This window comes from Schistocerca americana, chromosome 3, assembly GCF_021461395.2.
Source record: "Schistocerca americana isolate TAMUIC-IGC-003095 chromosome 3, iqSchAmer2.1, whole genome shotgun sequence".
Classification (NCBI taxonomy): Eukaryota; Metazoa; Arthropoda; class Insecta; order Orthoptera; family Acrididae; genus Schistocerca; species Schistocerca americana.
The window spans coordinates 171201655-171215219 of NC_060121.1; positions in this window are offsets into that span (position 1 = coordinate 171201655).

Here is a 13565-nt window from a genome sequence, read left to right on the forward strand (position 1 = left end):
TTGCCGCCTAGCCCCTTTTTTCTTATTTTCATCGCCGCTTAACCTGATTACCAGTCTACTGAGCTCAACGCGACTCTACATTGAAACAAAAGATACGCATTTCAATAAGCACACCAAAGAAAACGTTAGGCAACCCCTTAAAAGAGCGCACTGGTCGCTTTAGAGCACTTTAGGAGGCGAAGAAATGTTGCCAGACGATATTGCTGATATTTGATTTATGGGCATAAGGTCGAAGTCTCTGCCTGACGTTTCGTCTTAAACTGCTGGAGACTTCGTCAGACACTTTAACGACTCGGAAATCATTTACAGACAAAAAACATGCAAGGTGGCGTCCTATCTGGGTAATTCACTGCAAGCGCAAGGCTCACATTATCCGCCAATTTGCATTTTTGTAGCTGAACTAAGGGCCGTCATGGCGACCAGCAAACTGCGGAGATCAAGTTAAGGGTTCAACACGCATAATTATTACAGGTCTATTAAATGCGCACTGAGGCCAAGTTGCATTGCATTAAAAATCACATACTATGAAGAACATTTCCGTGGCAGAGCTCTCTGCCAGAAACCACTGCAAGTGGGTTCGGTGCTGAGCAGTCGGGGGGGAAATATTGTGACAACCACAGAGAGGACCGCACGAGTCGGCATGCTGTGCGGAAGCGTCCCTTTGATCTTACCCTAGATCGCATGCCCGTACCAGACAATGGTAGGGCCATCTCCGGACGGCAGAGGGACCTTCCGCAAATACTGTTCTGAAAATGGCGCCGGTATGGTGCTTGGACAAGTGGAACGCCGGACATTTGCCACGCCGGACATTTGCCACGCCGTACACTTGCCACACTTGCCCCTTTGCCAGGTAGCAATCCCTCAGGTAAGGGACGCCCTTCCTCGTACCACTTCTGTCCGCTTTCAAACCGCCGTCTGCACATCTTAATCGATACAACCAGTACGTAAGGGACCTTCTTCTTCGACATCTTGGCCAAATACAGAGCTTCTTTTCCGAAATCGAAATATTTATAACTTTTGGGAAACGAAAGCAATACCGATGATTATACCAGTACGTAATTAGTTCTGCCAAGTATAGATTCCTCTGTCTGTACGGTAGCTTCCTTTCACGCTTACTGATAGCGATAGAAAGAGTCCATCGCCATGGGAGCCACAAGAAAGGAACGATGTAAAGAGAATGCGAATGTACGCTAATCATTTCTTTTTATCACTGCATTTGTGCCTACTTTAATCACTACAACTGCATGCCCGAAAGACAACAAAGAAAGAAGAAATGAGTATGTGAATGATTGAAAAGAAGACCGACATACTCCATATTAATTTACTCTCTAAAATGCGATATCCCTTGCGGTGAAACATTAGTTAATAAAGTGTAGCGGGGCAATGTTCAAAACATGACTGAAAATACGTTCACTAAATAGAGATAAGAACATCTGTGATTGACATGTCATCTAAAGTCGACGTAGAAATTTAAAATGTTAGAAATAAGGAAATGAAGTAATACAAAATGCTGTGCTTGAAACGTACGTCGTTGTTCTACATTGTTTATCTCTGGTGTTTACAGGGTCACAGAGGAAGCATCATAGGTTTTGGAGGGGAAAAGCCGTAATTGTAATCATCTGCACAACAACAGAAACAAGAAGCACAACTTAAGGAAAAATAATGTAATGTGTGTTCCAGCTCACAAGCGACATTGAAGCAGATAGTTCCTGTGGCTTGGTATGGGTAGAGGTTATATTCGACAACCGGAATAAATTAGTAACTGGCTCCTTTTACCGACCCCCGGTCTCAGATGAAACGGCTGCTGAACAGTTCAAAGAAAACTTGAGTCTCATCACAAATAGGTACCCTACTCATACAATTATGGTTGGCAGTGCTTCAATCTACCTTCCGTATGTTGACAAAAATACATTTTCAGACTCTATTGTAGACAAAAAACAACTTCCGTAATTGTTCTAAATGTTTTTTAAAAATTATTTTGAAGAATTAGTTCACGAGGGCATTCAGATCGTAAATGGTTACGAAAACGCACTTGACCTCTTAGCCACAAATAATCCTGAGCAACACGACATACAGAGATTAATGAACACACAGTTGTCGCGAGGCTCAATTCTGTAACAAAGAAATTCACCAAAACTAAACGCGAAATATATCTGTTTATAAAAGCAACTAAAAATTCGGTTGACGTATTTCTAAGAGACAGTCTCCAATCCTTCCAAAATATATAAGTGAAGACCATACGTGGCTTAAGTTCAAAGAAATAGTATCAACAGCACTCGAGAGATTGATACCAAATAAATTAATAAGAGACGGAACTGATCCCCCATGGTACACAAAACACGACAGAAAGCTGCTGCAGGAGCACCGAAAATGGCAAGTATAATTTAGGGGAACGCAAAATCTCCAAGATTGGCGAAGTTTTACTGAGGCTCGAAATTTGGTACGGATTTCAATGCGAGATGCATTTAATAGTTTCCACAACGAAACTCTCTCTAGGCATATGGCGGAAAATCCAAAGAGATCCTGGTTCTGTGTTAAGTAAACCAGCGGAAAGGCTCAGTAAGCATTGGGGAGGAGGAGGGGGAGACAAGGGACCCAACCCTTCGGAGCAGGTAAAATCGTGGCAAACGTCCGGCGTGGCAAATGTCCGCACACCGGACAAGTGGCCTCAGACATTGGGCGCCTCCCAAAAGTAATGCTGACTGGATAGCTGCTGCGCGTTCAGACAGAGAGCGCAAGTGAAGGTGATCGGGTGGTTCATAAGGAAATTGAACAGGCCCTGACGCAAAGCGCCAACTCCGTCTGATAGTTATAGAAATTACTCACTTGAATTTTCCTTCGAAGAGAAGCAGTCGATTTTGCTCCAGTCTGCGTGACGAAGTGATAGCAGAGTAGTGTATTCCGTCCGGCAACCTGGACATTAGGTTTTCACATACGCGATCGCTAGGGCAGTCACAGCTGCAACAAGACGCTGATCCACATACCAACACCACCAGGGGACCGCCTCCTGAGTTTCCCATGTTGCAGCCACATTCAAATCACTCTTGCAGGGATAGGTACAGAAGGGCTAGGTGTGCGCCACATATGCACTGCAGTGTGTGGTCAAAGTGTAGTTTTCTTTTGTATGTCAATAACCTTCATGTTGATAGGGAAATCATCTAGAAGCTCGAGCGCGTTATCAGTATAGGCGAGGTGCAAATCTGTATTGGAAACTGATAAAAATAGTACTTTTGTGTTAGTTGCCGCTTTTATTTATGCACACTGTGCCATAATTAATGAGGAGGCATCGCCTCATCACGTATTTTGAGATGACAATGTATAAACGTAGTAGTAATAAAAATTTGTTTCACTCAGCTCCGTACTTCTGGCTTTCAGTCAAAATTACCCACCAGTTCCCACAACCAAGTCGTTCTTTTGGGAGATTATTTTTGTGTTTTTATTCAATTGAATCTTATTATATGTGGGGTGTGCGTCCTCAACTGGTGTGGTTCTTCAAAGGGGCGAGGGCTTAAAAGTCAGATATTTCGTATAGGAGTAACGTTAGAGGGATTCTTCGCGGAATTCCGAATTAGCATGATGCACAATTTGCATACCGGTTCACGGTGCGATCTACTCGGAGGACGCCTTCCGTAAATGATCACCCTGCTTCTAGACACGTTCACTGCTATCTTCAGATAGATATATCAAGATACACAGTCTTATACATATGTCCAATATTAATATTTTTTATAGCACTTTCCCAGTTAAAGAAACTAACGTAGTGGGCTATTAGAAGTTCCGCGGTTTGGTCACAGTTGGTGCGTGTTTACTAATCCTTTTCCTTTTTCCCTAATAGGTGTTACCTTCTAAGGTAACTGGTGGTTTTCGTGTCCTGTGGGTCACGTCTGCTAGAGCGCGCCGGCCGTTGTGGCCGAGCGGTTCTAGGCGCATCAGTCTGGAACCGCGCGACTGCTACGGTCGCAGGTTAGAGTCCTGCCTCGGGCATGGATGTGTGTGATGTCCTTAGGTTAGTTAGGTTTAAGTAGTTCTAAGTTCTAGGGGACTGATGACCTCAGATGTTAAGTCCCTTACTGCTCAGAGCCATTTGAACCATTAAAACAATTTGTAAACCGAATGAAGAAACTTCAGAGACGAAAACAGACCTCTAATTTTTATTCATTGGACGAAAATATATTAGATCTAATGCCAACGAATAGACAACAGACCTGACCTCTTGGGCGTTAGCAATATTTAGAATGAATCTCAGCGACAACGCCATTCCAATGGGAAGTCACAGTCATCACGCTACCATTGGCCAGCTTGAAAACACGCACTTTCAACGACAAGCACAATTACAGAATGCATCAGATGATGTTGCATTTGACTTCAAGTACTACCTATCTATTAGGAAATTCGCAACATTCAAAGAGGGTGGTCTATTGCACACTGTTGTGTAGCAAAAAAAGGTCCAAATTGCATTTGCCGCTTCTTGGCCATTATAAGGAAAATTAGAGTTTTTGTACACGTATATGGATGAGAATGCTGCCGACAAGATGCGTTGCGATTCATTCATAGAAAAGTTCAACGTACTTTGCTGGTCACCAGCGGAACAACCACGTGTAAAACACGACATTATGGTTTGTAAATGGAAATTTGTGGTAAGTTCTATGGCACCAAACTGCTGAGGTCATCGGTCCCAAGGCTTACACACTACTTAATCTACCTTAAACTAACTTATGCTAAGGACAACACACACCCATGCCCGAAGGAGGACTCGAATCTCGGACAGGGGGAGCCGTGGCAGGGCGCCACAGACCGCACGGCTACCCCGCGCGGCATTATGGTTCGTCCCTATATTGAAGCTTCCCAATACAAGACTCCCATTAAGATGCTAGAAGCACTAATGCTGAAAAATCAGTTTCTCGACTCTCCATATTCGGAGGGGGATCTCATACGATTGTGTTATTCGATACTGCCTTTCACCTATCAACAGGCCTTGGTTGGGCGTTGCTACGATGTTGACACGTTCCGGCACCTCTTCCAAGAGGTGGCCATGGTGATCGACCGTCGCAAGAAAAGCGAATGCAACGAACAAAACTCAGTCGCACGGAAACAACCGGTGGCGAGATAACTACGCAAAAAACAATAACAAGTACACCAACAACAATGGTAACCGCAGTGTCAACGGTAGTCACCACAACTGTCAACGAGACGCAGGACGAACACGAATTGGCGCGACCAGGGACAAAGTTCACAGCCGAACAACGGTACTAACGGCGAGTACTTCGTTGAATGGAACGGCTAGATAGTCGAATTGCGGGATCCTAACCCGACCCCGAATTCTAACAAAGCCAAAAATGCACGAGATCATCTCGTAATTCACGACACAACAAACAGCAACAGGGGACAATAACTCTCATTGGCTATGACGACATAACGGATGTGCTAGCGGATGGAGGATGACAGTAATGCTGCCATCCACCCCGTCATCTCCATCACAGTCGTCTCTGCTCAGTTGCGTGCTATCGTTGACAGCGGCAGCCATGTTACTGCTACCTGAGAAGGCGCTTTTCTGTTGTGTGAAATATGCTGTTAATTTTGCTAGCTTTTTAATTACTTCCTTCTGATGGGCAGTTTTTTTTCCTCTTTGTAAATCCACTAGGTAATGACCGTTTTGACATTTTATATCATAATTCAGTATTTATTTTTACACATAAAATAGTCGCTAACTCAAAACAAAACAAGCAAACGACGATTTAATTAAAGAATATCTCAGAGCACAGTCAGTAACAAGTACAAACAAAACAAACGTCACATCACCACAGACAAATACTGGGGAATTCCCGATCGTCGAGACGGTTTATTTAAGTCGATCGGTTACGTTACTATTGCGTAACACGGACAAAGCTTGTCCCATATTGGCAATGAAAATGGCACGCACCAAAGGTGCGATTGCCGAAAAGACTACTGGAGTAGGCTTGCAAACTCTGCCACGGGGATCTACTGGACGCAAATTTCCGAGTGGTACCTAATCTCTCATTGCAAATGGTCATAGGAATCAACTTCCTCCTTGACCACCTGGCCCTGATAGGCATTGGCAGAGGTACTATTACCAGGCCCCTATTTCCCACTGAGCCCTTAGGGCACATGCCCAGGGCCCCGCGATCGATAGGGGCCCTCTAGTTCTTGCCAGACCACCAAACGATAACCGATTTTTATTACCGAAAAACAAATTTATTTTAAAAAATCGAACAATAATGAGTGACTACAAAACCTACTTGCTTATTAGCTTTACGCAGTGCACAGTTCTGCACGGAGCGAATAGCGACGTGAAATTAAACGTGACCGACCGACTTAAATAAATCGACTCGACGATCGGGAATTCACTTGTATTTGCCTGCTGTGATGTGAAGTTTGTTTTGTTTGTAGTTGTTACTGACTATGCTCTGAGGTATTGTTTGATTAAATCGCCGTTTGCCTGTTTTGTTTTGTGTCAGCAACTATCTTCGGTGTGGAAATAAATACTGAACCACAATATAAAACGTCGAAACGGTCGTACCGTAGTAGATTTGCAAAAAGGAAAAAAGCTATACATCGGAAGGAAGTAATGGAAAAATTACACAAAATTAACAGCATATTTTACTATTATTACTGGAGCAACTTCTGTAACTAGCAGTCACATAATATATCTTCCACATGATGACTCATGTCGACCACAAACTGCGGGAATTTCTCAATGTTCAAGCTCTACACCAATTTCAGATTTCTACCAATTTAAGAAAGGAGATTGAATCAGAAAGTGACCGTCCCCATGACAGAAGTTCAACAACTTCGGTGACTTTATCAACACCGACAACTGTGTCAATTGAACAGCAGTTTTCCAACCCAGAAGAAATATCACACGATCCCACTGATTATTTTCATCAACATTTTACAGAAGGAAACTGCGAAATTTTTATTCGTAAGGGACCTGTATTTTTCCGAGGCATTCAGAACGAATAAAGTTGTAGTAAATCAGTAACTAGGTATTTCAACAAAACATTATTCATTCGCAAATTAAAGAATAATGAACCGAGGAAGAAAATTGTTGTTGTACTTGCTTTCCAAAAACTCTGTATTTTGTTTTTATGCTGTTTATGTAACCCTTCTGATATAAATCTATGCTTTCCGAGTGGATGTAATGATTGGAAGCACATTAATACCATATTTTTTAGTCATGAACATAGCCCAGCATACAGGCAATCTACACTACTGGCCATTAAAATTGCTACACCACGAAGATGACGTGCTACAGACGCGAAATTGAACCGACAGGAAGAAGATGCTGTGATGATTAGCTATTCAGAGCATTCACACAAGGTTGGCGCCGGTGGCGACACCTACAACGTGCTGAAATGAGAAAAGTTTCCAACCGATTTCTCATACACAAACAGCAGTTGACCGGCGTTGCCTAGTGAAACGTTGTTGTGATGCCTCGTGTAAGGAGGAGAAATGCGTACCATCACGTTTCCGACTTTGATAAAGGTCGGATTGTAGCCTATCTCGATTGCGGTTAATCCTATCGGGACATTGCTGCTCGCGTTGGTCGAGAAACAATGACTGTTAGCAGAATATGGAATCGGTGGGTTCAGGAGGGTAATACGGAACGCCGTACTGGATCCCAACGGCCTCGTATCACAAGCAGTCGAGATGACAGGCATCTTATCTGCATAGCTGTAACGGATCGTGCAGCCACGTCTCGATTCCTGAGTCAACAGATGGGGACGTTTGCAAGACAACAACCATCTGCACGAACAGTTCGACGACGTATGCAGCAGCATGGACTATCAGCTCGGAGGCCATGGCTGCGGTTACCCTTGACGCTGCAACACACCTGCGATGGTGAACTCAACGACGAACCTGGGGGCACGAATGGTAAAACGTCATTTTTTCGGATGAATCCACGTTCTGTTTACAGCATCATGATGGTCGCATCTGTGTTTGGCGACATCGCGGTGGGCGCACATTGGAAGCGTGTATTCGTCATCGCCATACTGGCGATGGTATGGGGTGCCATTGGTTACACGTCTCGGTCGCCTTTTGTTCGCATTGACGGCACCTTAAACAGTGGGTGTTACATTTCAGATGTGTTACGACCAGTGGCTCAACCCTTCATTCGATCCCTGCGAAACCCTACATTTCAGCAGGATAATGCACGACCGCGTGTTTCAGGTCCTGTACGGCCTTTCTGGATACAGAAAATGTTGGACTGCTTCCTGGCCAGCACATTCTCCAGATCTCTCACCAACTGAAAACGTCTGGTCAACGGTGGCCGAGCAACTGGCTCGTCACAATACGTCAGTCACTACTCTTGATGAACTGTGGTGTCGTGTTGAAGCTACATGGGCAGCTGTACCTGTACACGCCATCCAAGCGCTGACTCAATGCCCAGGCGTATCAAGGCCGTTATTACGGCCAGAGGTGGTTGTTCTGGGTACTGATTTCTCAGGATCTATGCACCCAAATTGCGTGTAAATGTAATCACATGTCAGTTCATGGAAAAGGTAACGCTTCTTATTTATCACCGAATATCTGTAATGTGTGAAAATAGGTCCTAAAAAAATATAAATGAAGTTAAATTAGCCAAATATTTTTCTGTTAGTGTTGACAGTACGCCCGATCTGTCTCATGTTGAGCGGCTATCTTTTATAATTCGATACGTAAAAGACAGTGTTCCTGTTGAAAAATTCCCGAAATTTCTACTTATTAAAGACCATAAATATAGTATATAGTATATAACCATCTTGAATTTTTTAGCGAATCATGATATTCCACAAAAGACTGCAGAGGACGAAGCTACGGCAATGCTTCAAATATGTCGGGGATGTATACTGGTCTACAAGTAATAAATGTGAAGAAATATGAATTTGCCACCTTTGTACTGTGTGTGGACATTCACTAGACTTGGTAGGTGTCCAAGCTGTTGGGTGTGCATCAGAGGCAACAAAAGTTTTTTGAAATGATTCAGAAAGTGTACAGCTTTTTGTCGAACTCTATCCATCGATGGTATATACTGACAGAACATTTAGGTTAAAAAAAAGTTGTTAAAAGTCTTTCACACACCAGATAGTCAGACCGAGCTGATGCAGTAAGCGCCTTGCATGAAGATCATAAACAAATTAAAAGAACTTTGATGTCCATCGCAGAAGATACAGAACGGGCAAGAGAAACTAAAGCTATAATTTATTATGCTAACGGAAATTTGGAGCTCTGTATGGGAAAGAATAGACAAAACGAGCAATTACCTTCAGAAAGAAACAATAACACTGTACGTTACAAGTAATTTGTTCGCCTCATTTTATGATTTTATCATTAACATCAGGGATAAATTTGATGACTTCGAATCGTCCGCCAAAGAAAGAAATCTGGAACCTGCTTACAAGGATCTATCTCAAAGAACAAAACGTAGAAGCTCACGCCAGATATTTTTTGATGGTTCTGCACCGTTTTGGTTTATTTTTTTTTTTTTTTGCTTTAAAATTCTGAATTCCTAAGAGCTGAGACAAAGTTGCAAAGAATTTGCTGAAACTTATCATGAAGACGTCAACGAACAAGAGTTGGAAATGGAATGTCTGCATTTAAAAGAATACTTGAAAATTGTTCATAGTGAAAATGGGGGAACTAGTAATATATTGGAAATATATCACCTTTTGAAAGAGAAAAAAATTGAAGAGACATTTCCAAATGTGGAAATCGCATTGAGAACCTTTTTAAGCATGATGGTAACCAACTGCATTGCGGAATGCTCCTTCTCTAAATCGAAAAGAATAAAACATGAATTAAGAAGTGCAATGCCTCAAGAGAGATGCACCAGTTTATCACTGATGACCACAGAATGTGATATGCTCAAAATACAGCTTTTTGAATAAGTGATTAACAATTTTGCGCATCTAAAATCTAGGTGTGTACCTCTTCAATCAACATAGATTTTTAAGAACTAAAAGAGTTACTTTTGTGGATTATATTACATGATCATTTAATGTGACTGTAAAGAAATAGAAATATATCAAGAACCTCGCTTATCTACTTTCTTTGTCTATTCCATCAAAATAGTATTCTGTCAAGATCATAGGGGTCCCATTATCCTAATGTGGCCAGGGTCTCCAATAGGTTACAGACGGCCCTGACTATTACTCACAATCCGATTCGAAGAGCACGCCATTAAAGCACTGCCGTCCACAAACAACATAAAATTGTGCTACACGGATGACATACTTGAACTGTCACCACAGCCTTCCGAGAGTCAGGCAATGGTGATATTGATCAGACCGAACGAGCAGAAGTCATACACCAGGTGATCACGCAAAAAGTGAACACACTACAGCACATACACGACCGGGATCGCGAACAGTTGCAAACCATCCTACGGGACAATGATGAAGCCTTCTTGCCTAAACGGGGTATTATTAAAATCTTCAAGTACAAATATGAGGTCAGACCTCACAACAAATTCTTCGTGGCACCGTACGTCATTCTGCATGTATACCGGGAGAAAGTGGCGAATGAAAATGCACGTATGTTAGCAATCCGCCCATACCACTTACAAAAACCCAATAAAAGCAGTGGAGGAAAATGACAGTTTTGTCAGCCTGGTGCTCGATTCGCGTCAGATAAACACAATTGTTGACACCGAGACTGATAGGCCAGAACGACTTGAGGAGCTGCTGCAGAATTATCATGGTGTGTCGATATTTAGATCTATGGACCTCCGCAGCAGCTCCCGGCAAATAGAGCTCCACCCTGAATGCAGGAAACATACAGCATTTTTAGCCTTTGGGAAGTGCTAGCAGTTTCGACGACTTCCCTTCGGTCTTGATGTCTCATCAGCCGCATTCGTTCGTGGTCTACACAGCATCCTCAGCGAGTTTCTCCAGGGGAGAATTACAAAATACGTTGACCACCTTTTGTTAGCTGAAAGCTCATGGGAAGGCCATAACTTTGTTCTCCAATAACTTCTTCAATCGTTCAAACAGCACGACATCACCGTGAACTTTGAAAAGTCATGTTTCGGTACTAATCAGCGCACTTCATGGGGCACGTAATTACCAGGGATGGAATTTCTCCGGTATCCCGACAAGATCTCAACAGTTTCGTGTCCGTAGCTCGTGGTCGTGCGGTAGCGTTCTTCCTTCCCACGCCCGGGTTCCCGGGTTCGATTCCCGGCGGGGTCAGGGATTTTCTCTGCCTCGTGATGACTGGGTGTTGTGTGATGTCCTTAGGTTAGTTAGGTTTAAGTAGTTCTAGGGGACTGATTACCATAGCTATTAAGTCTCATAGTGCTCAGAGCCATTTGAACCAACAATTGCACAGTTCCCGCGTTTCGCAAACAAGTGCCAGCTGCGTGGCTTCTTAGGAATCGTAAATTTTTACCAAAAATTTGTGCATACTTCCTCCTTTTGCAGCCCACGCCTCAATACCCTCACGGACAAAAATATCCCTTATTAATCGGACCAGGACACGGAGAGTGTTTTTGGCGCTCAAAGAAGCGTTGATGAACACGCCGATACCTTCACATCCTAATCTGGCACATGATTTTTGTATCATAACGGATAGCTCGTTAACGGGTCTAGGTGTTGCGGTTTTCCAGCAATACGAAGAGAATGGGACGTTAGTCAGAAATACTATTGCCTTTGAGAGTTACTGCAACTGCTCAGATACAGAGCTGGAGGCACTCGCCGCGGTCTGGGCTTTTCAAAAGTTCCGGTACTTCCTTTATGGTAAGCGGACAGTGGTATACAGAGGCCATTACGCGCTTGAGTTTTTGCTGACAGCAAAACTCGCCTACAGACATCTTCTTGCTGGGTGCTATTATTACAGGAGTACCAAGGGTACTCCTTTCGGATTGTACATATAAAAGGCAGCTATGGCCTCTTTGGGGCAGGAAGTGCTTTCTTAACTGAGAACAATTGTTCACTTCAGTGACATGGAGAGTCGGATTAGATACGTACTTTCAGTATGCAAATCATGCCATAAATCCAAAAATATCACCACAAGCTTGAAGCCACCCTTGTATCCAATTATCCCCAATAAACTTAAACACATAGCTGCGGCGAACCTCATGGATTTCCTCCCTCATGTTGCTCACCAAAAGAGGGTAGCGCCACATACTGGTATTTCTGGAGCTGACTTCCAAATTCATCACTTTGACACCACTGAAACGCGCTATGGCATTAACCGTGTCAAAGGCATTTCAACGGGGCTTCTTGCCTCAAGTAGGTCTCATAGAACAATTGATTACAGACAATAGTCCACAGTTCCGTTCGAACCTATGGAAGCAAATGTTGCTTAAACACAACATAAAGGCCGCGCAGGATTAGCCGAGTGGTCTAAGGCGCTGCAGTCATGGACTGTGCGACTGGTCCCAGCGGAGGTTCGAGTCCTCCCTCGGGCATGGGTCTGTGTGTGTGTGTTTGGCCTTAGGATAATTTAGGTTAAGTAGTGTGTAAGCTTAGGGACTGATGACCTTAGCAGTTAAGTCCCATAAGATTTCACACACATTTGAACATTTTTTGAACAACATAAAGCCAGTCTACATATCGTCACATCAGCCGACTTCAAACCCTTCTAAACGCGTTATGAAGGATCTGAGGGATCTGTGTCGAATATTTTGCGCAAAACAATGTGCAACCTGGGACGTGTTCCTCACAGATTTCCAGGATGTGATTAATGAGACACCACATGGTGTTACCCATCTTGCCCCTGTTCAGGTCCTCAAGAGTAAACAGCCTGTCGATCTGATTAGAACAATTGTCGACTTTCCTCCAAGAGATAAAGACCAACACGTGCATCTTGTTGACATGGCGCTCAAAGGCGGCAGCGATCAGCAAGAAAATACGCGCCGACAAAAAGGAGCACGTTAGGAAATTTAACGTTTCTTGTTAAATCATTCCACCTGTCAAATAAGGCCCAGCTTAATGCCACAAATTCTTCTCCATCTACAAAAGACCATTCCGTGTCAGAAATGTGGCACATGAGAATTCGCTGGAACTGGAATAAATCAAATGCCACAAGTTGATAGGACTATGTAATGTCTCCCATTGAAGTATTTTCGGGAATGAACAGTGTTCATTGCTCTCCCGAAGAAAACTGTAACACATGAGCTGTGAGATGTTGCCTCTCTATGTACATAATAGGTTAGATTCTACTTTTTTAGCACAATTTTTAGTCTAATTTTATGCATTTGTACTCTTGATTTTTTCTCTCTTTCTTTCATTGTTGTCGGGACTTTAAGATTTTATGTTCTTATCCTTTCTCTTGCCCTTGTTAGCTCCAGTTAGACTGAATACGGATTGAGCAACGAACTCTATCACTGGGCGAGTTGCCGCAGGCAGTACAACTGTTCAGCTTTTACTGTTCGAAATTAATCCTCGCTGGCAACGATTCCATACCTTGTTCGGTATCTAATTCTCACAAACTGTGGAATTACCATGCATTCGTTCAATGGAACGGCGAAATATGACGTAGAATAACACCTGCGGAATGTTGGTTAATTCTTACCGGTATCGAGTTCGTGTCTACGGTGCCACTGAACAGTTTCCCCTTACGCA